Source organism: Ranitomeya variabilis, chromosome 3 (assembly GCF_051348905.1).
Source record: "Ranitomeya variabilis isolate aRanVar5 chromosome 3, aRanVar5.hap1, whole genome shotgun sequence".
Lineage (NCBI taxonomy): Eukaryota > Metazoa > Chordata > Amphibia > Anura > Dendrobatidae > Ranitomeya > Ranitomeya variabilis.
This window is the reverse complement of record NC_135234.1, coordinates 101,550,488-101,578,174: the sequence shown is the minus strand read 5'-3', so window position 1 is coordinate 101,578,174 and position 27,687 is coordinate 101,550,488. Positions and strand designations below refer to the sequence as shown.

The 27,687-nt window shown below is 51.1% G+C and overlaps 1 protein-coding gene across 1 annotated transcript in view; it reads left to right on the top strand.

Annotated features, from left to right (window-relative positions):
* MYL10 (myosin light chain 10) overlaps window positions 1-27,687 on the top strand; it is a 77,577-nt gene that overhangs the window by 41,198 nt on the left and 8,692 nt on the right. The window lies entirely within an intron of this gene.

The following is a 27,687-nucleotide window of genomic DNA, read 5'->3' as shown; positions in this document are numbered from 1 at the left end:
CTGCGTGGTGAGGTGATGGTTTTATTGATACAAATATCAATATTGTGATTTTTTTTTATTGCATTTTTAAGGAGGAATGCTGACAAAAAAAATTCCAATTCTGTAATTTAGATTTTTTTTTTGGGGTCGTTACTGCGTTTTACTGATCTGGTTACTTAATATTATATTTTGACAGATCAGACTATTACGGATGCCGCAATTCCAAATTTTTCTTTTTTAAAAATATTTTTTACATTTCTTTAATTTATCAGGGAGCATTGCATGGACTATAAGTCTGCCTGCGCCATTTTTGGTCCTCCCCTCAAGGAGAAACTTTACCGCTAGACTTCTGTCTATATATTTTATGAATTTGTTCAATAAATATATTTAAAAAATATAGCACATAGAAATACTCCTGTTCTAATAGTACTCGAGGGCAATGAAAGTATCGTACTGATTGATTATTTGGTTGTGAACTGGGCACTTTCTAGTGGCTAAAATCTGTACAAACCTGGACTTTCCATAGAGATTAGGGACAGTTATTGGAAGTGACAAAATTATATTATAAAAACCATATTTGAATGGGGATCTTTTGGACCCCATGAAGAAATTATTTCTTCAACTTTCCAAACTTGTACTTGTCCTCGTCCGTTTATAACATAATCTGTGTTGTTTTCTTGGCACACACAAAACACATTATCAATAAGTGTATTATTAGCTTTTGAATAATCCCATAAAAATACACTAGAAGCATGTGAACCTAGATGGGATTCTTTTAGAGCCTTGGTCCACTGGATAATTATCTTTTATATGTTCAGTCTAGTGTTGAGCGATACTTTCCGATATCGGAAAGTATCGGTATCGGAAAGTATCGGCCGATACCGTCAAAATATCGGATCCAATCCGATACCGATACCCGATCCCAATGCAAGTCAATGGGACGAAAATATCGGAATTAAAATAAACCCTTTATAAACTTGTAGGTTCATTCTACATGAAGGAAAACAACTAAGAATAATGTAGGATGTATTGGGGGACGTGGCGGAGACATTAAAGGCACAGAGGTTTAGCCCAATGTAATAGAATAGCAGGATTTTGGGGTTTTTTTATGACGTTCGGCGGTAGAAAGATTTTGACTATGTTTATTTTTTTTTTTTTTTTGTCAGATATTGATGTTTCACTACTTCCACGCCCTTCACCTTCTTTTTTACTTCTCCCACACTTTCTTCTTCATTATCCTCATCATCAGCTTCTTTGACATCAACTTCTTCACCTTATTCATCTTCTTCTTCATCTTCTACCTATTATTTTTTTGGTTACATTGTTCATATTCTTTTTATTTTACTATTATCTTCATCATATTCTACTTCTTCATCATATTCTTATTTGTGACAGGCATTCCCGTAGTTGTTATCTATAAAAGTTTGAAGATTACACCTTCCGTTCTGCCTGTCACAAAACAGTTACATTTGTCCGCGTTCAGTTTGGCCTACAGCATCAGGCTTTATCCAGGGGCACCACGAGGAGGAACGGACTCACCCCCATACACTGCTTAGTCTTCTTCTGCTTATAATTTAGATAATATTTTTTGCTCTGATATTTAGTGTTATGCTTAATGTTCTTCTGCTCTTTGTTCTGCAGCCTCTTGTTCTTCTGCTTCTCGGTCTTCCAGGTCGTCGTCGTCGTCTCCAGGGTCGTCGTCTCCGGGGTCGTCGTCATCGGGGTGGTCTTCAGGGTCGTTGTCTCCGGGGTCGTCGTCATCACGGTGGTTGTCGTCTCTGGTGTCGTCGTCATCTTAGGGGTGGTCTTCCGGGTCATCGTGTTTAGTCTCTTGAACTTGGAAATGTAGCAGAAGGTACAAGAAGGCTGAGAAAATGCCGAGAACCAGCTGATGGAACTGGAACTCGGATGGCTACCCGAAGGTCCAAGAGCCAATGGAACTACCGAGGACCAGCTGACGTTACTGGAACCCGGTTACTAAGCAGGAGGTACCCGTGCCTGAAAGCACTACCAAGGACCACCTGACGTTGGTGGAACTCGGATACCCAGAGGGAGGCACCTAAGCCAAAGGCTCTGCCCGGAACCAGCTGACGGTACTGGAACCAGGATGGGGAGCAGAAGGTACAAGAGCAAAAGACACTGCCGAGAACCAGCTGACGGTGCTGGAACCCGGATGGGTAGCCGAAGGTCCAAGAGCCAATGGAACTACCGAGGACCAGCTGACGTTACTGGAACCCGGTTACTAAGCAGGAGGTACCCGTGCCTGAAAGCACTACCAAGGACCACCTGACGTTGGTGGAACTCGGATACCCAGAGGGAGGCACCTAAGCCAAAGGCTCTGCCCGGAACCAGCTGACGGTACTGGAACCAGGATGGGGAGCAGAAGGTACAAGAGCAAGTGTCTGCGTGGCTTTTGCAGGACACGATGCCGGCTGCACAGCAGGGGAACAGCTGGCGGTGCTGAACCCCACTGACACATTGGCTGGTGTTTTTCTCTGTGCAGCTAGCAGTACCGGGCCCCAACTGGCGGTGTTGGAGCCCGGGGTCAGCAGGAGGAGGAGATGGAGCAGAGTGTAGGCCGAAGCCTGCACTGGCGGCAGCTTTTGGGTCTGTTGTGCCTGCGTGGCAGTTGCAGGACACGTTGCCGGCTGCACAGCAGGGGAACAGCTGGCGGTGCTGAACCCCACTGACACATTGGCTGGTGTTTTTCTCTGTGCAGCTAGCAGTACCGGGCCCCAACTGGCGGTGTTGGAGCCCAGGGCTCTGCAGGGGGAGCAGAGTGTAGGCCGAAGCCTAATTGAACCAATTTCAAAGGTAACCTTTAACCCCCCCTCAGGGGTTACAAAGTAGAAGAGCCACAGCTTATGCAGCAGTAGTGCTGCACAAGTCAAAGGTTGCTCTTTTAATTTCGCTCCTTGCACACGCTGAATGAAACACGTATAACATTTAGCCCTTTAAACAGTCAAACTGTGTTGGAGGCGCGAGTTCCCTTTGTAATGAGACGCAGCACAGATGTCAAGAATCCCACCTTGGTGCTGGGTGCAGCCTCCTGAGCGTTGTTATTTGCTGTACAGGAGTCTGCGCTGTCGTGTTATCCCCTGGCCTAGCGCTGTTAGCGCTGCCCATGTTCTGGCATCATTTAATGTCGGCCGGTGCGGTTCGCGATGACCATGAATCCCAGCCCCGCAGTGTCTTAACATTGTTAAAACACTGCGGGGCTGGGATTCAGGGCCTGGCGCAGCACATATGTTTGCCTCTCACACTCGGGTCCTTACACCCGCTTCAGACTGTGCGGCGTCATCTGATCCCTTATCGCATGCCACGGCCATGAAGCCGCACAGTCCGCAGAAGGCGGAAGGAGATGAGGGACAGGCGAACTGATGCACTGATCATGCCCGTCAATCACACCCTCGCAGTCCCAATAAATAAGACAACGAGGGGCGTTGTGTGGGTCAGGGCGCCCGCAGAGGCGCAGGCAGCCAAACAATGATGCCAGAAGACGGGCAGCGCTACCAAGGGGGTTGCAGCGTGTCATTACAAAGGAAAGTCACACCACCGGGACGGTTAAATGGTCACACAGAGGACACATTTTAGACGTGTTTTCAGTTCCACATGTGCGAGGAGAATACGTTTATGAGCCACCTTGCACACATGCAGCATTACCGCTGTACAAGGTGGCCTTTAAAACGTACAAACGCCTGGGGGAGGGGGGACAGGTTCCCTTCAATTTCAGTTCTTGTGTCTGCGTGGCTTTTGCAGGACACGATGCCGGCTGCACAGCAGGGGAACAGCTGGCGGTGCTGAACCCCACTGACACATTGGCTGGTGTTTTTCTCTGTGCAGCTAGCAGTACCGGGCCCCAACTGGCGGTGTTGGAGCCCGGGGTCAGCAGGAGGAGGAGATGGAGCAGAGTGTAGGCCGAAGCCTGCACTGGCGGCAGCTTTTGGGTCTGTTGTGCCTGCGTGGCAGTTGCAGGACACGTTGCCGGCTGCACAGCAGGGGAACAGCTGGCGGTGCTGAACCCCACTGACACATTGGCTGGTGTTTTTCTCTGTGCAGCTAGCAGTACCGGGCCCCAACTGGCGGTGTTGGAGCCCAGGGCTCTGCAGGGGGAGCAGAGTGTAGGCCGAAGCCTAATTGAACCAATTTCAAAGGTAACCTTTAACCCCCCCTCAGGGGTTACAAAGTAGAAGAGCCACAGCTTATGCAGCAGTAGTGCTGCACAAGTCAAAGGTTGCTCTTTTAATTTCGCTCCTTGCACACGCTGAATGAAACACGTATAACATTTAGCCCTTTAAACAGTCAAACTGTGTTGGAGGCGCGAGTTCCCTTTGTAATGAGACGCAGCACAGATGTCAAGAATCCCACCTTGGTGCTGGGTGCAGCCTCCTGAGCGTTGTTATTTGCTGTACAGGAGTCTGCGCTGTCGTGTTATCCCCTGGCCTAGCGCTGTTAGCGCTGCCCATGTTCTGGCATCATTTAATGTCGGCCGGTGCGGTTCGCGATGACCATGAATCCCAGCCCCGCAGTGTCTTAACATTGTTAAAACACTGCGGGGCTGGGATTCAGGGCCTGGCGCAGCACATATGTTCGCCTCTCACACTCGGGTCCTTACACCCGCTTCAGACTGTGCGGCGTCATCTGATCCCTTATCGCATGCCACGGCCATGAAGCCGCACAGTCCGCAGAAGGCGGAAGGAGATGAGGGACAGGCGAACTGATGCACTGATCATGCCCGTCAATCACACCCTCGCAGTCCCAATAAATAAGACAACGAGGGGCGTTGTGTGGGTCAGGGCGCCCGCAGAGGCGCAGGCAGCCAAACAATGATGCCAGAAGACGGGCAGCGCTACCAAGGGGGTTGCAGCGTGTCATTACAAAGGAAAGTCACACCACCGGGACGGTTAAATGGTCACACAGAGGACACATTTTAGACGTGTTTTCAGTTCCACATGTGCGAGGAGAATACGTTTATGAGCCACCTTGCACACATGCAGCATTACCGCTGTACAAGGTGGCCTTTAAAACGTACAAACGCCTGGGGGAGGGGGGACAGGTTCCCTTCAATTTCAGTTCTTGTGTCTGCGTGGCTTTTGCAGGACACGATGCCGGCTGCACAGCAGGGGAACAGCTGGCGGTGCTGAACTCCACTGACACATTGGCTGGTGTTTTTCTCTGTGCAGCTAGCAGTACCGGGCCCCAACTGGCGGTGTTGGAGCCCGGGGTCAGCAGGAGGAGGAGATGGAGCAGAGTGTAGGCCGAAGCCTGCACTGGCGGCAGCTTTTGGGTCTGTTGTGCCTGCGTGGCAGTTGCAGGACACGTTGCCGGCTGCACAGCAGGGGAACAGCTGGCGGTGCTGAACCCCACTGACACATTGGCTGGTGTTTTTCTCTGTGCAGCTAGCAGTACCGGGCCCCAACTGGCGGTGTTGGAGCCCAGGGCTCTGCAGGGGGAGCAGAGTGTAGGCCGAAGCCTAATTGAACCAATTTCAAAGGTAACCTTTAACCCCCCCTCAGGGGTTACAAAGTAGAAGAGCCACAGCTTATGCAGCAGTAGTGCTGCACAAGTCAAAGGTTGCTCTTTTATTTTCGCTCCTTGCACACGCTGAATGAAACACGTATAACATTTAGCCCTTTAAACAGTCAAACTGTGTTGGAGGCGCGAGTTCCCTTTGTAATGAGACGCAGCACAGATGTCAAGAATCCCACCTTGGTGCTGGGTGCAGCCTCCTGAGCGTTGTTATTTGCTGTACAGGAGTCTGCGCTGTCGTGTTATCCCCTGGCCTAGCGCTGTTAGCGCTGCCCATGTTCTGGCATCATTTAATGTCGGCCGGTGCGGTTCGCGATGACCATGAATCCCAGCCCCGCAGTGTCTTAACATTGTTAAAACACTGCGGGGCTGGGATTCAGGGCCTGGCGCAGCACATATGTTCGCCTCTCACACTCGGGTCCTTACACCCGCTTCAGACTGTGCGGCGTCATCTGATCCCTTATCGCATGCCACGGCCATGAAGCCGCACAGTCCGCAGAAGGCGGAAGGAGATGAGGGACAGGCGAACTGATGCACTGATCATGCCCGTCAATCACACCCTCGCAGTCCCAATAAATAAGACAACGAGGGGCGTTGTGTGGGTCAGGGCGCCCGCAGAGGCGCAGGCAGCCAAACAATGATGCCAGAAGACGGGCAGCGCTACCAAGGGGGTTGCAGCGTGTCATTACAAAGGAAAGTCACACCACCGGGACGGTTAAATGGTCACACAGAGGACACATTTTAGACGTGTTTTCAGTTCCACATGTGCGAGGAGAATACGTTTATGAGCCACCTTGCACACATGCAGCATTACCGCTGTACAAGGTGGCCTTTAAAACGTACAAACGCCTGGGGGAGGGGGGACAGGTTCCCTTCAATTTCAGTTCTTGTGTCTGCGTGGCTTTTGCAGGACACGATGCCGGCTGCACAGCAGGGGAACAGCTGGCGGTGCTGAACCCCACTGACACATTGGCTGGTGTTTTTCTCTGTGCAGCTAGCAGTACCGGGCCCCAACTGGCGGTGTTGGAGCCCGGGGTCAGCAGGAGGAGGAGATGGAGCAGAGTGTAGGCCGAAGCCTGCACTGGCGGCAGCTTTTGGGTCTGTTGTGCCTGCGTGGCAGTTGCAGGACACGTTGCCGGCTGCACAGCAGGGGAACAGCTGGCGGTGCTGAACCCCACTGACACATTGGCTGGTGTTTTTCTCTGTGCAGCTAGCAGTACCGGGCCCCAACTGGCGGTGTTGGAGCCCAGGGCTCTGCAGGGGGAGCAGAGTGTAGGCCGAAGCCTAATTGAACCAATTTCAAAGGTAACCTTTAACCCCCCCTCAGGGGTTACAAAGTAGAAGAGCCACAGCTTATGCAGCAGTAGTGCTGCACAAGTCAAAGGTTGCTCTTTTAATTTCGCTCCTTGCACACGCTGAATGAAACACGTATAACATTTAGCCCTTTAAACAGTCAAACTGTGTTGGAGGCGCGAGTTCCCTTTGTAATGAGACGCAGCACAGATGTCAAGAATCCCACCTTGGTGCTGGGTGCAGCCTCCTGAGCGTTGTTATTTGCTGTACAGGAGTCTGCGCTGTCGTGTTATCCCCTGGCCTAGCGCTGTTAGCGCTGCCCATGTTCTGGCATCATTTAATGTCGGCCGGTGCGGTTCGCGATGACCATGAATCCCAGCCCCGCAGTGTCTTAACATTGTTAAAACACTGCGGGGCTGGGATTCAGGGCCTGGCGCAGCACATATGTTCGCCTCTCACACTCGGGTCCTTACACCCGCTTCAGACTGTGCGGCGTCATCTGATCCCTTATCGCATGCCACGGCCATGAAGCCGCACAGTCCGCAGAAGGCGGAAGGAGATGAGGGACAGGCGAACTGATGCACTGATCATGCCCGTCAATCACACCCTCGTAGTCCCAATAAATAAGACAACGAGGGGCGTTGTGTGGGTCAGGGCGCCCGCAGAGGCGCAGGCAGCCAAACAATGATGCCAGAAGACGGGCAGCGCTACCAAGGGGGTTGCAGCGTGTCATTACAAAGGAAAGTCACACCACCGGGACGGTTAAATGGTCACACAGAGGACACATTTTAGACGTGTTTTCAGTTCCACATGTGCGAGGAGAATACGTTTATGAGCCACCTTGCACACATGCAGCATTACCGCTGTACAAGGTGGCCTTTAAAACGTACAAACGCCTGGGGGAGGGGGGACAGGTTCCCTTCAATTTCAGTTCTTGTGTCTGCGTGGCTTTTGCAGGACACGATGCCGGCTGCACAGCAGGGGAACAGCTGGCGGTGCTGAACCCCACTGACACATTGGCTGGTGTTTTTCTCTGTGCAGCTAGCAGTACCGGGCCCCAACTGGCGGTGTTGGAGCCCGGGGTCAGCAGGAGGAGGAGATGGAGCAGAGTGTAGGCCGAAGCCTGCACTGGCGGCAGCTTTTGGGTCTGTTGTGCCTGCGTGGCAGTTGCAGGACACGTTGCCGGCTGCACAGCAGGGGAACAGCTGGCGGTGCTGAACCCCACTGACACATTGGCTGGTGTTTTTCTCTGTGCAGCTAGCAGTACCGGGCCCCAACTGGCGGTGTTGGAGCCCAGGGCTCTGCAGGGGGAGCAGAGTGTAGGCCGAAGCCTAATTGAACCAATTTCAAAGGTAACCTTTAACCCCCCCTCAGGGGTTACAAAGTAGAAGAGCCACAGCTTATGCAGCAGTAGTGCTGCACAAGTCAAAGGTTGCTCTTTTATTTTCGCTCCTTGCACACGCTGAATGAAACACGTATAACATTTAGCCCTTTAAACAGTCAAACTGTGTTGGAGGCGCGAGTTCCCTTTGTAATGAGACGCAGCACAGATGTCAAGAATCCCACCTTGGTGCTGGGTGCAGCCTCCTGAGCGTTGTTATTTGCTGTACAGGAGTCTGCGCTGTCGTGTTATCCCCTGGCCTAGCGCTGTTAGCGCTGCCCATGTTCTGGCATCATTTAATGTCGGCCGGTGCGGTTCGCGATGACCATGAATCCCAGCCCCGCAGTGTCTTAACATTGTTAAAACACTGCGGGGCTGGGATTCAGGGCCTGGCGCAGCACATATGTTCGCCTCTCACACTCGGGTCCTTACACCCGCTTCAGACTGTGCGGCGTCATCTGATCCCTTATCGCATGCCACGGCCATGAAGCCGCACAGTCCGCAGAAGGCGGAAGGAGATGAGGGACAGGCGAACTGATGCACTGATCATGCCCGTCAATCACACCCTCGCAGTCCCAATAAATAAGACAACGAGGGGCGTTGTGTGGGTCAGGGCGCCCGCAGAGGCGCAGGCAGCCAAACAATGATGCCAGAAGACGGGCAGCGCTACCAAGGGGGTTGCAGCGTGTCATTACAAAGGAAAGTCACACCACCGGGACGGTTAAATGGTCACACAGAGGACACATTTTAGACGTGTTTTCAGTTCCACATGTGCGAGGAGAATACGTTTATGAGCCACCTTGCACACATGCAGCATTACCGCTGTACAAGGTGGCCTTTAAAACGTACAAACGCCTGGGGGAGGGGGGACAGGTTCCCTTCAATTTCAGTTCTTGTGTCTGCGTGGCTTTTGCAGGACACGATGCCGGCTGCACAGCAGGGGAACAGCTGGCGGTGCTGAACCCCACTGACACATTGGCTGGTGTTTTTCTCTGTGCAGCTAGCAGTACCGGGCCCCAACTGGCGGTGTTGGAGCCCGGGGTCAGCAAGAGGAGGAGATGGAGCAGAGTGTAGGCCGAAGCCTGCACTGGCGGCAGCTTTTGGGTCTGTTGTGCCTGCGTGGCAGTTGCAGGACACGTTGCCGGCTGCACAGCAGGGGAACAGCTGGCGGTGCTGAACCCCACTGACATATTTGCGAGTTGTTTTTCTCTGTGCAGCTAGCACATCTGGGCCCCAACTGGCGGTGTTAGAGCCCAGGGTCAGCAGGAGGAGCAGGGGGAGCGGAGTGTAGGCCGAAGCCTGCACTGGAGCAAGTTGAAAGGAAACCTTTAACCCCCCCCCCAGGCGTTTGTAGCTGGAAGAGCCATCGTGTACACCACTAATGCTGGAAAAGGTAAACTTAGCTCTTTTAATTATGGTCCTTGCAGATGCTGAACCTAACACTTATGAAATGTGTCCCCTCACAGCGTTCAACCGTCCGGTAGGTGGAACTTTCCTTTGTCATGTGACGCAGCACAGCCGTCATTTTCACCCCCTTGGCGCCGTGCGCCGCCTCCTCAGCGTTGTTTGAATCTGTCCCGGAGCCTGCGCTGTTAGGTTAACCCTTGGCCATGCACACATTTTGCGCTGCCCGTCTTCTGACATCATTTGCTGTCAGGCTGGCTGCGCCTGTGTGGGTGCGCTGTCCGAGATTCAGCCTCGCGGTGTCGTCTAATGTAATCCCACCGCGGGCCTGGGATCCGTGGCCATGCGCAGTGCATATCCTCACCTCTCACTCCCCTCCCTACGGCTTCTTCAGACTGTGCGGTGTCACGGCCGTGGCATGCTATTAGGGATCAGCTGACACCGAACAGTCTTTAGAAGCCGTAGGGAGGGGAGTGAGAGGCAAGGATATGCACTGCGCATGGCCACGGATCCCAGGCCCGCAGTGGGATTACATTACACGACACTGCGAGGCTGAATCTCGGACAGCGCACACACACAGGCGCAGCCAGCCTGACAGCAAATGATGTCAGAAGACAGGCAGCGCGAAATGTGTGCATGGCCAAGGGTTAACCTAACAGCGCAGGCTCCGGGACAGATTCAAACAACGCTGAGGAGGCGGCGCACGGCGCCAAGGGGGTAAAAATGACGGCTGTGCTGCGTCACATGACAAAGGAAAGTTCCACCTACCGGACGGTTGAACGCTGTGAGGGGACACATTTCATAAGTGTTAGGTTCAGCATCTGCAAGGAGCACCACGAAAAGAGGCACTTTTTCCCTTTGCATCATTACTGCTGCACAAGGTGGCTCCTTCAGTAACAAACGCCTGGGGGGGGGGGGGGACGGGTTCCCTTAAATTTAACTTGTTGTTAAACTTGTTAAACCTGCGTGGCGGTCGCAGTACACGTTGCCGTATACACAGCAGGGGAACAGCTGGCGGTGCTGAACCCCACTAACACATTTGCGAGGTGTTTGGCTCTGTGCGTACAGCACTTCTGGACGGCAACTGGCGGTGTTGGAGCCCAGGGACAGGTGGAGGAGGAGGAGGTTGGAGGAGGTTGGAGGAGGTAGGAGGGATTGCCACACACACAGCAGGGGAACAGCTGACGTTACTGAACCCCAATAACAGAGGAGGGACTGTTGACTGTGCGTACAGCACTTCTGGACGGCAACTGGCGGTGTTGGAGCCCAGGGACAGGTGGAGGAGGAGGAGGTTGGAGGAGGTAGGAGGGATTGCCACACACACAGCAGGGGAACAGCTGACGTTACTGAACCCCAATAACAGAGGAGGGACTGTTGACTGTGCGTACAGCACTTCTGGACGGCAACTGGCGGTGTTGGAGCCCAGGGACAGGTGGAGGAGGAGGAGGTTGGAGGAGGTTGGAGGAGGTAGGAGGGATTGCCACACACACAGCAGGGGAACAGCTGACGTTACTGAACCCCAATAACAGAGGAGGGACTGTTGACTGTGCGTACAGCACTTCTGGACGGCAACTGGCGGTGTTGGAGCCCAGGGACAGGTGGAGGAGGAGGAGGTTGGAGGAGGTTGGAGGAGGTAGGAGGGATTGCCACACACACAGCAGGGGAACAGCTGACGTTACTGAACCCCAATAACAGAGGAGGGACTGTTGACTGTGCGTACAGCACTTCTGGACGGCAACTGGCGGTGTTGGAGCCCAGGGACAGGTGGAGGAGGAGGAGGTTGGAGGAGGTTGGAGGAGGTAGGAGGGATTGCCACACACACAGCAGGGGAACAGCTGACGTTACTGAACCCCAATAACAGAGGAGGGACTGTTGACTGTGCGTACAGCACTTCTGGACGGCAACTGGCGGTGTTGGAGCCCAGGGACAGGTGGAGGAGGAGGAGGAGGTTGGAGGAGGTAGGAGGGATTGCCACACACACAGCAGGGGAACAGCTGACGTTACTGAACCCCAATAACAGAGGAGGGACTGTTGACTGTGCGTACAGCACTTCTGGACGGCAACTGGCGGTGTTGGAGCCCAGGGACAGGTGGAGGAGGAGGAGGTTGGAGGAGGTTGGAGGAGGTAGGAGGGATTGCCACACACACAGCAGGGGAACAGCTGACGTTACTGAACCCCAATAACAGAGGAGGGACTGTTGACTGTGCGTACAGCACTTCTGGACGGCAACTGGCAGTGTTGGAGCCCAGGGACAGGTGGAGGAGGAGGAGGTTGGAGGAGGTAGGAGGGATTGCCACACACACAGCAGGGGAACAGCTGACGTTACTGAACCCCAATAACAGAGGAGGGACTGTTGACTGTGCGTACAGCACTTCTGGACGGCAACTGGTGGTGTTGGAGCCCAGGGACAGGTGGAGGAGGAGGAGGTTGGAGGAGGTAGGAGGGATTGCCACACACACAGCAGGGGAACAGCTGACGTTACTGAACCCCAATAACAGAGGAGGGACTGTTGACTGTGCGTACAGCACTTCTGGACGGCAACTGGCGGTTTTGGAGCCCAGGGACAGGTGGAGGAGGAGGAGGTTGGAGGAGGTTGGAGGAGGTAGGAGGGATTGCCACACACACAGCAGGGGAACAGCTGACGTTACTGAACCCCAATAACAGAGGAGGGACTGTTGACTGTGCGTACAGCACTTCTGGACGGCAACTGGCGGTGTTGGAGCCCAGGGACAGGTGGAGGAGGAGGAGGTTGGAGGAGGTAGGAGGGATTGCCACACACACAGCAGGGGAACAGCTGACGTTACTGAACCCCAATAACAGAGGAGGGACTGTTGACTGTGCGTACAGCACTTCTGGACGGCAACTGGCGGTGTTGGAGCCCAGGGACAGGTGGAGGAGGAGGAGGTTGGAGGAGGTAGGAGGGATTGCCACACACACAGCAGGGGAACAGCTGACGTTACTGAACCCCAATAACAGAGGAGGGACTGTTGACTGTGCGTACAGCACTTCTGGACGGCAACTGGCGGTTTTGGAGCCCAGGGACAGGTGGAGGAGGAGGAGGTTGGAGGAGGTTGGAGGAGGTAGGAGGGATTGCCACACACACAGCAGGGGAACAGCTGACGTTACTGAACCCCAATAACAGAGGAGGGACTGTTGACTGTGCGTACAGCACTTCTGGACGGCAACTGGCGGTGTTGGAGCCCAGGGACAGGTGGAGGAGGAGGAGGTTGGAGGAGGTTGGAGGAGGTAGGAGGGATTGCCACACACACAGCAGGGGAACAGCTGACGTTACTGAACCCCAATAACAGAGGAGGGACTGTTGACTGTGCGTACAGCACTTCTGGACGGCAACTGGCGGTGTTGGAGCCCAGGGACAGGTGGAGGAGGAGGAGGTTGGAGGAGGTTGGAGGAGGTAGGAGGGATTGCCACACACACAGCAGGGGAACAGCTGACGTTACTGAACCCCAATAACAGAGGAGGGACTGTTGACTGTGCGTACAGCACTTCTGGACGGCAACTGGCGGTGTTGGAGCCCAGGGACAGGTGGAGGAGGAGGAGGTTGGAGGAGGTAGGAGGGATTGCCACACACACAGCAGGGGAACAGCTGACGTTACTGAACCCCAATAACAGAGGAGGGACTGTTGACTGTGCGTACAGCACTTCTGGACGGCAACTGGCGGTGTTGGAGCCCAGGGACAGGTGGAGGAGGAGGAGGTTGGAGGAGGTTGGAGGAGGTAGGAGGGATTGCCACACACACAGCAGGGGAACAGCTGACGTTACTGAACCCCAATAACAGAGGAGGGACTGTTGACTGTGCGTACAGCACTTCTGGACGGCAACTGGCGGTGTTGGAGCCCAGGGACAGGTGTAGGAGGAGGAGGTTGGAGGAGGTTGGAGGAGGTAGGAGGGATTGCCACACACACAGCAGGGGAACAGCTGACGTTACTGAACCCCAATAACAGAGGAGGGACTGTTGACTGTGCGTACAGCACTTCTGGACGGCAACTGGCGGTGTTGGAGCCCAGGGACAGGTGGAGGAGGAGGAGGTTGGAGGAGGTAGGAGGGATTGCCACACACACAGCAGGGGAACAGCTGACGTTACTGAACCCCAATAACAGAGGAGGGACTGTTGACTGTGCGTACAGCACTTCTGGACGGCAACTGGCGGTGTTGGAGCCCAGGGACAGGTGGAGGAGGAGGAGGTTGGAGGAGGTTGGAGGAGGTAGGAGGGATTGCCACACACACAGCAGGGGAACAGCTGACGTTACTGAACCCCAATAACAGAGGAGGGACTGTTGACTGTGCGTACAGCACTTCTGGACGGCAACTGGCGGTGTTGGAGCCCAGGGACAGGTGGAAAAGCAGAGGAACACAATGTAGGCCGAAGCCTGAGAAAGTCGAAAGGGAACCTTTAACCCCCCCCCAAGGTGTTTGTAGCTGAAAGAGCCAGCTTGTGCAGCACAAAAGATGCAAAAGGAAAAGGTGGCTCTTTTCATCATGCTCCTTGCAAACACAGAACTAAACACTTATAAAATGTGTCCCCTGCAACCGTAAAACCGTCCTGGAGGTGGGACTTTCCTTCGTAATGTGACGCAGCACAGCCGTCATTCCTACCCCCCCGGCGCCGCGCACCGGCTCCTCAGCGTTGTTTGATTCCGTCCCGGAGCCTGCGCTGTTATGTTATCCCGTGGCCAGGCACACTTAGCGCTGCCCGTCTTCTGGCATCATTTGGTGTCAGGATGGCTGCGCCTGTGCGGCCGCGCTGGCCGAGAGCCCGCCTCGCAGTGTCTTCTGATTTAATCCCACTGGGGGCCTGGGATCCATGGACATGCGCAGTGCATATCCTCGCCTCTCACTCCCCTCCCTACGGCTTCTTAAGACTGTGCGGTGTCACGGCCGTGGCATACTATTAGGGACCAGCTGACACCGAACAGTCTGAAGAAGCCATAGGGAGATGAGTGAGAGGTGGAGGTTCAGATATGCACTGCGCATGTCCATGGATCCCAGGCCCCCAGTGGGATTAAATCAGAAGACACTGCGAGGCGGGCTCTCTGCCAGCGCGGCCGCACAGGCGCAGCCATCCTGACACCAAATGATGCCAGAAGACGGGCAGCGCTAAGTGTGCCTGGCCACGGGATAACATAACAGCGCAGGCTCCGGGACGGAATCAAACAACGCTGAGGAGCCGGTGCGCGGCGCCGGGGGGGTAGGAATGACGGCTGTGCTGCATCACATTACGAAGGAAAGTCCCACCTCCGGGACGGTGTTACGGTATCAGTGGACACATTTTATAAGTGTTAAGTTCTGCGTGTGCAAGGTGCTAAACAAAAATAGCTACCTTTTCCTTGTGCAGCATTACTGCTGCACAAGGTGGCTCTTTCAGTAACAAACGCCTTGGGGGGGGGGACAGATTCCCTTACATTTCAGTTGTTGTGTCAGCGTGGCGGTCGCATGACACATTGGCGGCTACACAGCTGGGGATCAGCTGACGTTACTGAAACCCAATAACACTGGGTCGTATGTTTTGACTGTGCAGACGGCACTTCTGAGCCTCAACTGGCGGTGTTGGAGCCCAGGAATTTAAATTCAGGTGGTAGAAAGATGAACACAACAAGAGACCTGGATAACGTATACAGTGACCTAATTATTTAATCAGGAGGAGGAGTGGCAAATTCCTGCGAGATCCAGGCCTTGTTCATTTTCAGGAAAGTAAGCCGGTCAACGTTATCGGAGGATAGTCGCATGCGACGGTCAGTTAGTACACCACCTGCAGCACTAAAGACACGTTCTGATAATACACTGGCCGCAGGGCAAGACAGCACCTCCAATGCATACTGGCTTAGCTCTGGCCATGTATCCAGCTTTGAGACCCAAAACTTGAAAGGGGAAGAGCCGTCTGGGAGTACAGCAAGAGGGCAAGACATGTAGTCTGTCACCATCTGACGGAACCGTTGCCTCCTGCTGACTGGAGCCGTCTGTGATGGTGTAGACTTTTGTGGGGGGCACAGAAAACTGTGCCACAGTTGGGCCATACTGGTCTTGCCTTGGGCAGAGGCACTGCTTCTGCTCCCTCTTTGTGCAGAGCCTCCACCACTGCCTGGACGCACTGAGCTGCTTTGGAATGCACTAGCAGAACTTCTCTCAGTTGGAATGGAGAAGATGATGGAATTGACCAGTGTGTCTTGGTACTCCCGCATTTTTCGCTCCCGGTTCAACGGTGTGATGAGGCTTTCTACGTTGTCCCGGTAGCGAGGATCGAGGAGGGTGAACACCCAATAATCAGACATGTTGAGAATGTGGGCGATGCGGCGGTCGTTTCTCAGGCACTGCAGCATGTAATCCACCATGTGCTGCAGACTGCCAACTGCCCAAGAAACGCTGTCCCCTGCTGGAGGCGTGATCTCTGCCCGCTCGTCATCACCCCACCCTCGCTGTACACACTGAGTACTGGACAATTGTGTAACTCCCTCCTCTGGACGGATGTCTTCCTCCTCCATTGACTCCTCCTCATCCTCCTCACAAACTGTCCCCTGCCTACGCGTTTGTGAGGAACCACGTGGCGCTGACTGTCCAGAAGATGATGGAAATGGTGAATCCTCATCCTCCACCTCTTCCACAACATCATCCCTTAGCGCTTGCAGTGATTTTTCAAGCAGGCAGATAAGGGGGACAGTCATGCTGACTAGTGCATCATCTGCACTCGCCATCCGCGTGGAATAATCAAAGGGACGCAAAACCTGGCAGACGTCATTCATAGTGGCCCACTCTGTGGTTGTGAAGTCTGTACGGCGCTGACTGCGACTTTTTTGCGCCTGAAGCAGCTGGTACTCCATTACAGCTTGCTGCTGCTCACACAACCGCTCCAACATATGTAACGTGGAATTCCACCTGGTAGGTAGGTCACATATGATGCGATGTTCCGGCAGGCGGTGTCGGTGCTGCAGAGCCGCAATGCGCGCTTTTGCCGTGCTGGAACGCCGCAAGTGAGCACACTCTAGGCGGACCTTGTGCAGCAGTGCATCAAGATCCGGATAGTCCCTCAAAAAGCTCTGCACGACCAAATTGAGCACATGTGCCAGACATGGGATGTGAGTGAGGTTGCCGAGGCCCAGAGCTGCCACCAGATTTCGGCCATTATCACACACTACCATGCCTGGCTGGAGATTCGCTGGCACAAACCACACATCGCTCTCCTGCTTGATGGCATTCCAGAGCTCCTGCGCTGTGTGGCTACGATTCCCCAAAAAAATTAATTTCAACACGGCCTGTTGACGTTTGGCCACGGCTGTGCTCATGTCGGTCGTAACAGGTACACGTTCATCACGGGTCCATGTGGAGGTGGACTGTGACGGCTCCTGCAGCGATGATTCTGAGGAACTGGTGTAAGAGGAGGAGTCAATGCGTACAGAATGGATTCCTGCAATCCTTGGAGTGGGCAGGACACGTCCTGCGCCACTCGCACGGTCTGTACCCGGCTCAACGACATTAACCCAATGGGCAGTGAGGGAAAGGTATCGCCCCTGTCCATGTTGACTGGTCCACGCATCGGTGGTGAGGTGGACCTTGCTACTGACGGCGTTCAGTAGCGCGTGTTTTATGTGTCCCTCCACATGCTTGTGCAGGGCAGGGACGGCTTGCCTGCTGAAGTAAAAGCGGCTAGGCACATTGTACTGTGGGACTGCCAATGACATCAAGTCACGGAAGCTGTCAGTCTCCAACAGCCTGAATGACAGCATTTCCAGTGACAGAAGTTTGGCAATGCCTGCAGTCAGAGCCTGTGCTCGTGGTGTTGTGAATTTGGATTCTGGGCTCCCCCGGTGGCTACTGGTGGAATTGAACTGGTGTCTTCATCTTCTCTGTTCACCTGTTCCCATCAAGATGTGGGAGTCGCTATATAACCTTGCTGCTCTGTTAGTTGCTTGCCGGTCAACAATGTTATCAGAAGCCTCTCTGTGCTTGTTCCTGCTCCTAGACAACTACTAGATAAGTTGGACTCTTGTCCATGTTTGTTTTTGCATTTTGTTCCAGTTCACAGCTGTAGTTTCGTTACTGTGTCTGGAAAGCTCTTGCGAACGGGAATTGCCACTCTGGTGTTATGAGTTAATGCCAGAGTTTTAAAGTAATTTCTGGATGGTGTTTTTTGATAGGGTTTTCAGCTGACCATGAAAGTGTCCTTTCTGTCTTCTGCTATGTAGTAAGTGGACCTCAAATTTGCTAAACCTATTTTCATTCTACGTTTGTTATTTCATCTCAACTCACCGCCAATACATGTGGGGGGCCTCTGTCTCCTTTCGGGGTATTTCTCTAGAGGTGAGCTAGGACTAATATTTTCCTCTGCTAGCTTTATTTAGTCCTCCGGCTGGGCTGGGCATCTAGAATCAACGTAGGCATGCTACCCGGCCACTGCTAGTTGTGCGTTAGGTTTAGTTCATGGTCAGCTCAGTTCCCATCTTCCAAGAGCTAGTTCCTATATATGCTTATGCTATGTTCTCTTGCCATTGAGATCATGACAGTTTGACCGGCCCGCAAAGTGTTAATTGTTTGGGCTGAAGCAGGAGAAAAAGAAGTGTTGAAGGGAAATTTTTTTTTTTTTTTTTCCCCTCAGAGTTTTGCTGCCTAGCCCTTAATTGCTGTCTAGCTGCTTCTTACCTCCTCTTAACCCTTGAATGGCTCTGTGTCCACCTGTTTGTAATGGATCTTCAGAGTGTAACTGCAGGTTTGAATAATCTCGCCACGAAGGTACAAAATTTGCAAGATTTTGTTTGTCATGCACCTGTATCTGAGCCGAGAATTCCTTTGCCGGAATTTTTCTCGGGGAATAGATCCGGGTTTCAGAATTTTCGAAATAATTGCAAATTATTTTTGTCTCTGAAATCTCGCTCTGCCGGAGACCCTGCACAGCAGGTCAGGATTGTGATTTCCTTGCTCCGGGGCGACCCTCAAGACTGGGCTTTTTCATTGACACCAGGGGATCCTGCGTTGCTCAATGTGGATGCGTTTTTTCTGGCCTTGGGGTTGCTTTATGACGAACCTCATTTGGAGCTTCAGGCAGAAAAAACTTTGATGTCCCTATCTCAGGGGCAAGATGAAGCGGAAATTTACTGCCAAAGATTCCGTAAATGGTCTGTGCTTACTCAGTGGAATGAGTGCGCCCTGGCGGCGACTTTCAGAGAGGGTCTCTCTGATGCCATTAAGGATGTTATGGTGGGGTTCCCTGTGCCTGCGGGTCTGAATGAGTCCATGACAATGGCTATTCAGATCGATAGGCGTTTGCGGGAGCGCAAACCAGTGCACCATCTGGCGGTGTCCACTGAGAAGTCGCCAGAGAGTATGCAGTGTGATAGAATTCTGTCCCGAAGCGAGCGGCAGAATTTTAGACGGAAAAATGGGTTGTGTTTCTATTGTGGTGATTCTACTCATGTTATATCAGCATGCTCTAAGCGCACTAAAAAGCTTGGTAAATCTGTTTCCATTTGCACCTTACCGTCTAAATTTATTCTATCTGTGACCCTGATTTGCTCTTTGTCATCTATTACCACGGACGCCTATGTCGACTCTGGCGCCGCTTTGAGTCTTATGGATTGGTCCTTTGCCAAACGCTGTGGGTATGATTTAGAGCCTTTGGAGACTCCTATTCCTCTGAAGGGGATTGACTCCACCCCATTGGCTAATAATAAACCACAATACTGGACACAAGTAACTATGCGTATTAATCCGGATCACCAGGAGATTATTCGCTTTCTGGTGCTGTATAATCTACATGATGATTTGGTGCTAGGATTGCCTTGGCTGCAATCTCACAACCCAGTCCTCGACTGGAGAGCTATGTCTGTGTTGAGCTGGGGATGTAAGGGGGCTCATGGGGATGTACCTGTGGTTTCCATTTCATCATCCATTCCCTCTGAAATTCCTGAGTTCCTGTCTGACTATCGTGACGTCTTTGAAGAATCCAAGCTTGGTTCGTTACCTCCGCACCGAGAGTGCGATTGTGCCATAGATTTAATCCCGGGTAGTAAATACCCAAAGGGTCGTTTATTTAATCTGTCTGTGCCTGAACATGCTGCTATGCGAGAATATATAAAGGAGTCCTTGGAAAAGGGACATATTCGTCCATCGTCATCTCCCTTAGGAGCCGGTTTTTTCTTTGTGTCAAAAAAAGACGGCTCTTTGAGACCATGTATTGATTATCGGCTTTTGAATAAAATCACTGTTAAATATCAATACCCATTGCCGTTGCTGACTGATCTGTTTGCTCGCATAAAGGGGGCCAAGTGGTTCTCTAAGATTGACCTTCGTGGGGCGTATAATTTGGTGCGAATCAGGCAGGGGGATGAGTGGAAAACCGCATTTAATACGCCCGAGGGCCACTTTGAGTATTTAGTGATGCCTTTTGGTCTTTCTAATGCTCCGTCAGTTTTCCAGTCCTTTATGCATGATATTTTTCGCGATTATTTGGATAAATTTATGATTGTGTATCTGGATGATATTCTGATTTTTTCGGATGACTGGGACTCTCATGTCCAGCAAGTCAGGAGGGTTTTTCAGGTTTTGCGGTCTAATTCTTTGTGTGTGAAGGGTTCTAAGTGTGTTTTTGGGGTACAGAGGATTTCCTTTTTGGGATATATTTTTTCCCCCTCTTCCATTGAAATGGATCCTGTCAAGGTTCAAGCTATTTGTGATTGGACGCAGCCCTCTTCTCTTAAGAGTCTTCAGAAATTTTTGGGCTTTGCTAACTTTTATCGTCGATTTATTGCTGGTTTTTCGGATATTGCTAAGCCATTGACCGATTTGACTAAGAAGGGTGCTGATGTTGCTGATTGGTCCCCTGATGCTGTGGAGGCCTTTCGGGAGCTTAAGCGCCGTTTTTCCTCTGCCCCTGTGTTGCGTCAGCCTGATGTTGCTCTACCTTTTCAGGTTGAGGTCGACGCTTCTGAGATCGGAGCTGGGGCAGTGTTGTCGCAGAAAAGTTCTGACTGCTCCGTGATGAGGCCTTGTGCCTTCTTTTCCCGTAAATTTTCGCCCGCTGAGCGGAATTATGATGTTGGGAATCGGGAGCTTTTGGCCATGAAGTGGGCTTTTGAGGAGTGGCGCCATTGGCTTGAGGGGGCCAGACATCAGGTGGTGGTATTGACTGACCACAAAAATTTGATTTATCTTGAGACCGCCAGGCGCCTGAATCCTAGACAGGCGCGCTGGTCATTATTTTTCTCTCGGTTTAATTTTGTGGTGTCATACCTACCGGGTTCTAAGAATGTTAGGGCGGATGCCCTTTCTAGGAGTTTTGAGCCTGACTCGCCTGGTAACTCTGAGCCCACAGGTATCCTTAAGGATGGAGTGGTATTGTCAGCCGTTTCTCCAGACCTGCGGCGGGCCTTGCAGGAGTTTCAGGCGGAGAGACCTGATCGTTGCCCACCTGATAAACTGTTTGTTCCTGATGATTGGACCAGTAGAGTCATCTCTGAGGTTCATTCTTCTGCGTTGGCAGGTCATCCTGGCATTTTTGGTACCAGGGATTTGGTGGCAAGGTCCTTCTGGTGGCCTTCCCTGTCACGAGATGTGCGAGGCTTTGTGCAGTCTTGTGACGTTTGTGCTCGGGCCAAGCCTTGTTGTTCTCGGGCTAGTGGATTATTGTTGCCCTTGCCTATTCCTAAGAGGCCTTGGACGCACATCTCGATGGATTTTATTTCAGATCTGCCTGTTTCTCAGAAGATGTCTGTCATCTGGGTGGTGTGTGACCGTTTTTCTAAGATGGTCCATTTGGTTCCTCTGCCCAAGTTACCTTCTTCTTCCGAGTTGGTTCCTCTGTTTTTTCAAAATGTTGTTCGTTTGCATGGTATTCCTGAGAATATCGTTTCTGACAGAGGGACCCAATTCGTGTCTAGATTTTGGCGGGCATTCTGTGCTAGGATGGGCATAGATTTATCTTTTTCGTCCGCTTTCCATCCTCAGACGAATGGCCAGACCGAGCGGATTAATCAGACCCTGGAGACATATCTGAGGTGTTTTGTGTCTGCTGACCAGGATGATTGGGTTGCTTTTTTGCCATTGGCGGAGTTCGCTCTCAATAATCGGGCCAGCTCTGCCACTTTGGTGTCCCCGTTTTTCTGTAATTCGGGGTTTCATCCTCGATTTTCCTCTGGTCAGGTGGAATCTTCGGATTGTCCTGGAGTGGATGCTGTGGTGGAGAGATTGCATCAGATCTGGGGGCAGGTGGTGGACAATTTGAGGTTGTCCCAGGAGAAGACTCAGCTTTTTGCCAACCGCCACCGTCGTGTTGGTCCTCGGCTTTCTGTTGGGGATTTGGTGTGGTTGTCTTCTCGTTTTGTCCCTATGAGGGTCTCTTCTCCTAAGTTTAAGCCTCGGTTTATCGGCCCGTATAAGATATTGGAGATTCTTAACCCTGTTTCCTTCCGTTTGGACCTCCCTGCATCCTTTTCTATTCATAACGTTTTTCATCGGTCATTATTGCGCAGGTATGAGGTACCGGTTGTGCCTTCCGTTGAGCCTCCTGCTCCGGTGTTGGTTGAGGGTGAGTTGGAGTACGTTGTGGAGAAAATCTTGGACTCTCGTGTTTCCAGACGGAGACTCCAGTATCTGGTCAAGTGGAAGGGATACGGCCAGGAGGATAATTCTTGGGTGAATGCATCTGATGTTCATGCCTCCGATCTGGTTCGTGCCTTTCATAGGGCCCATCCTGATCGCCCTGGTGGTTCTGGTGAGGGTTCGGTGCCCCCTCCTTGAGGGGGGGGTACTGTTGTGAATTTGGATTCTGGGCTCCCCCGGTGGCTACTGGTGGAATTGAACTGGTGTCTTCATCTTCTCTGTTCACCTGTTCCCATCAAGATGTGGGAGTCGCTATATAACCTTGCTGCTCTGTTAGTTGCTTGCCGGTCAACAATGTTATCAGAAGCCTCTCTGTGCTTGTTCCTGCTCCTAGACAACTACTAGATAAGTTGGACTCTTGTCCATGTTTGTTTTTGCATTTTGTTCCAGTTCACAGCTGTAGTTTCGTTACTGTGTCTGGAAAGCTCTTGCGAACGGGAATTGCCACTCTGGTGTTATGAGTTAATGCCAGAGTTTTAAAGTAATTTCTGGATGGTGTTTTTTGATAGGGTTTTCAGCTGACCATGAAAGTGTCCTTTCTGTCTTCTGCTATGTAGTAAGTGGACCTCAAATTTGCTAAACCTATTTTCATTCTACGTTTGTTATTTCATCTCAACTCACCGCCAATACATGTGGGGGGCCTCTGTCTCCTTTCGGGGTATTTCTCTAGAGGTGAGCTAGGACTAATATTTTCCTCTGCTAGCTTTATTTAGTCCTCCGGCTGGGCTGGGCATCTAGAATCAACGTAGGCATGCTACCCGGCCACTGCTAGTTGTGCGTTAGGTTTAGTTCATGGTCAGCTCAGTTCCCATCTTCCAAGAGCTAGTTCCTATATATGCGTATGCTATGTTCTCTTGCCATTGAGATCATGACAGTGTGGGTGGTTTGACGAGATAGGCCGCCTTTTCTCCCATGCCTGTACTACCGATGGCTGTAGACTGGGCTGGGAGTGTGTGGATGACTGGGAAAGTGGTGCTGCGGGTGGAATTACAGCGGGTCTCTGGACAACAGGGCCAGAGGTTCTTCCACGGCGATCCTGGGAGGAAGCCGAACCAGCTGCGTGTGAGCTAGAGGAAGAGGCAACACGAGCTGAAGAGGTGGTAGCTGCCGCTGTTGGTTGGCCTACCTCTTCAGTGTGTTTTTCTAACTCCGCCGGGTGCCTGCTGCGCACATGTTTCCACATGTTGGAGGTATTGAGGTTGCTGACATTTTTCCCTCTTTTGACTTTTTGATGACACACCTTGCATCTGACATAGCAAATGTCATCTGCAACTGTGTCAAAAAAGGACCAGGCACTGCAAGTCTTGGGAGCGCCCTTTTTGGCTTTTGGAAGAGACATGCTCCTAACGGGTGCCAAAGCGGAGGCTGCAGGATCCGCAGTCTTCCCCCTCCCTCTCCCTCTTTGGGCCGTACGGGGAATCTCTTCCTCAGAGCTGCTCCCACCACCTTCCTGTCCCTCACGCCAAGATGGGTCGAGGACCTCATCATCTACACTACCCTCTGCCCCCAACTGCTCCTCCTGGGTAGTCTCAGCAGCAGAGCACGCACCAGTAAGTGGCACCTGAGTGTCATCATCAGCTGATGCGGCCTGCGATGTGGTGACCGGAGCCACTGGCCCACCCGCCTCTTCAGAGGAAGACAGAAAAAGCTGTTGGGCATCACTGCACCCTGCCTCTTCTTCCATTTCTCCAATGCTGCTTGGCTGGCCCCCTGTTTCCAAGCCAAGAGATTCAGAGAACAGAAGTAGAGACGGCTCCTGTCCTGGGCTCTCTGCCTGGGCAATTTGGCAGGTGGTGAAGAGACAGATGGCTGCTCTCCAGTGCTCTGTGTCTGAGAGGATGTGGCACTAATGGAAGTTGATGCATTAGCTGCCATCCATCCGACAACAGCTTCAATTTGTTCTTGACGCAGCAGCGGTGTACGGCGCTCTGACACAAAGCTGCGCATGAACGACTGTTGCCTGGTGAAAGTGGGTGCTGATGAGTCACCGGTGCCCGCAGCAGGCACAGAATCCCCACGTCCCCTCCCTGCTCCGCGCCCACGCCCACGCCCACGTGCCTTACTCACTGCCTTCTTCATCTTGGTTGACTGATAAAGATAAGCAGAAAAGTACTAACGGATTTGTGTGCATATTCCTGAGCAACTCCTCCTAACAGGTATAAGAAACACTAATTTTCTAAAGTGTGGACTAGACTTTAATATGAGCTAATGTGGCCTACACAAATGTAAAGTGGTGTAACTGGTGTGTTTGGTGAACTTTATTATTTATTTCTTTTTTTGGGGCTGAACTGACAACAGATAGAGCTGCAGTCACACGGAGACCGTGCAGACAGATGTAAACGGCGCTGCAAGGCCCAAAAACCCTCCTCTACGTTATCCTATGTAGTGTTTTTCCACAAGTTAGCTGGAGACGGGTGGAAAGACACTAATAGGATTTTTTTAAATAAATTAGCAGCAACCTACACTACTTGAAAAAAAAAGAAAATTGATTTGGCGGTATGACGCAGTGAACAACCCTGAGCTGGAGACAACCAGGCTATGGCTGCTCACAGACTACAGGGCGAGCTGCAATCACACGGAGACCGTGCAGACAGCCGTAAACGGCGCTGCAAGGCCCAAAAACCCTCCTCTACTTTATCCTATGTAGTGTTTTTCCACAAATTAGCTGGAGACGGGTGGAAAGACACTAATAGGATTTTTTTAAATAAATTAGCAGCAGACTACACTACTTGAAAAAAAATTAAAATTGATTTGGCGGTATGACGCAGTGAACAACCCTGAGCTGGAGACAACCAGGCTACTGCTGCTCACAGACTACAGGGCGAGCTGCAGTCACACGGAGACCGTGCAGACAGCCGTAAACGGCGCTGCAAGGCCCAAAAACCCTCCTCTACTTTATCCTATGTAGTGTTTTTCCACAAATTAGCTGGAGACGGGTGGAAAGACACTAATAGGATTTTTTTGAATAAATTAGCAGCAGACTACACTACTTGGAAAAAAAAAAAAGAACAGTATGAGGCAATGAACCACCCTCCCTGAACTGAATACAACCAGCTATGGATGGCCTATGTGGCTGCACTCAGACTAGAGAGTGGGCTGCACTCACACACACACACACACACGCAGACCTTGCAGATCGCTGTGAAAACAGCGCTACAAGGCAAAAGCAAGGTGAATAGTAGGTGAACACAGCGGTTGCTAAATTAGCCTTTGGAAAGCACAAAGAAGCAAATCGCTATCTCTAAACTGTCCCTCAGTCAGCAAACAGCGTCCTGTCACTAACTGAATTCACAGCAGAGTGATCGCAAAATGGCGCCAGCGACTTTTAAACTGCATCATGACATCATTTCAGCAGCCAATCACAGCCTTGCCAGTAGTTTCATGCCCTCCATGCTAAACAGGATGTGCCCACACTTGGAATCATTCTCATTGGCTGAATTTCTGCATTTTGAATCTTGGAACTTCCGATTCCGGTATCCGATACGCGGCAAGTATCGGAATCCCGGTATCGGAATTCCGATACCGCAAGTATCGGCCGATACCCGATACTTGCGGTATCGGAATGCTCAACACTAGTTCAGTCTAAATCTGTATTTAAAAACCTTTTCATATATTAGTTTTGTGCCTAATACAAGTTTTTTAAAATATTTTTCTAGTTACCATTTTCAATATTTGTTATACAATGTCCTCTAAGAATTCAGGAATGTTTGATGCTTGTGGAATTCTTCACATGAAAGCTATATGAAAGAGGTTTACCAGTAGCCCTCAGCAAAACAGAGACATCAGTGATAAATCATTTTACATCCTTATATCAATATGTCGTGGCCAAAAGATATAACCTTGGGCTTCATTTTATAAATTAAAATTCTTTTTAAGTAACACTAACCTGAGCCCCTGAAAACAGCATCATGATTGAAATGACATTTTATGAACTTTACACAGCTATACATGGTGATTATGGTTAAAGCAGGAAAATACAGATGCAAATAAGTGAGTTTCCGTTGCAAACTTTGATGAAAACATCATGTACCGGAATAATAAAAAGGAACCTGTTATTAGATTGATGATGCCTGAATCCTGGCCTGGCTTTGCGATTGTAGCCAGGTATATTTTACTCTGAAATGCTGCCCCACTAGTGTTGTTTGACAGGTCTCCCCCTATGTATACACATGAGAATGACCTGTCAATCAATTGGAGTGGAGCAGGGAGAAGCTTGTTGATGTTGTCATCAGGATAGCTGGCTTTTTAACTTATGTTTTCTCTGAAATGCCACAGCCTTTCAAAGTAAAACATTCTTGGTTGCAAACAGACAGACTTTTATGGTGGTTCGGGCACCATGAATCTAATGACTGGTTCCCTTTAAGCTTTAGAGTCAATGTACATGGTATTGCCATGTGCAAGAAAATATGAAATGGCACCCAGAATTCTGATGACTATGTGAGGCATTGTATTGTCCCTTTAAACCCTCATAAACATTAGAAGACACTCAGGTGAACCAGTCAATTTTGTCGGGATCAGTTAACCATCTCTATAAGTGTGCCTACTTACTGTCTCGAGACAGGATATCAGGGAGAGAAGGATTTGACAATTGACATTTCAATTTCCAATACTTTTATTTTCAGGGCACATGAGGCATTGCCAAACAATTGGCTTTCTCCTCACATAAACCTCAAACAAGAACTCTTGTGCATGGGAGAATTGGTAGAGATAGTTGTCTGTTTAGCTAATGTTCGGCTGACAGCTATTTCATATAGATGTACAGGTATAGACTCACTGCGCTACCATGATTTTGTTGTCAAAATAGGATCTAAGGGGAAATGTGACATGCCTGGCATGTCAATGTAAGGAGACTTACAGGCCATGCAATGAGATCTTGGCGCTGAGATCTCATCTCCCTAGATCCTGGTGCTGAGATCTCCATCTGCGCATGCGCCACCCCGGCAACCATTTTCCCGGAGTCCACCGCATAGTAAACCATGTAAGTGCTGGGGCTCTGGGCTTTCACAAAATGTCGGCAGAGACCCTGCACCACCGAACACTGGCAGCGGCACAAATCTGAACACCCCCTCATCCCAGCCTGTGGCCTGCAGCAACGCTCCACTCTTGCCTCCTCCAGCAGTGACCCTGGGACCCTGCTCCATCGTGGCCTGCAAGGTATATCCGCATTGTAAGACGCACCCCCATTTCCCCCCCAAATTTTGGGGAAAAATAGTGCGTCTTATAATCTGAAAAATACAGTATATTAGATGGTTGGATGGTCCTGCTAAAATTCTCAGGTTCAGAAAACTTTAATCTAATGTACACAAAGGCCTTTAGGATTACCGTCTACACCAAATCATGATCCAGATTGTTGATAACATTGTCTGTGTTTGTAATTAGCTGAAGGTAATTAGCAAGTGATATTACTGTTTCTCATTAATTATAAATATATAGAAGTATACCATTGTACAGCTTCATTTATTGAATCAGTAAAATAAGCAGCTTTAGCAGTAATTAAT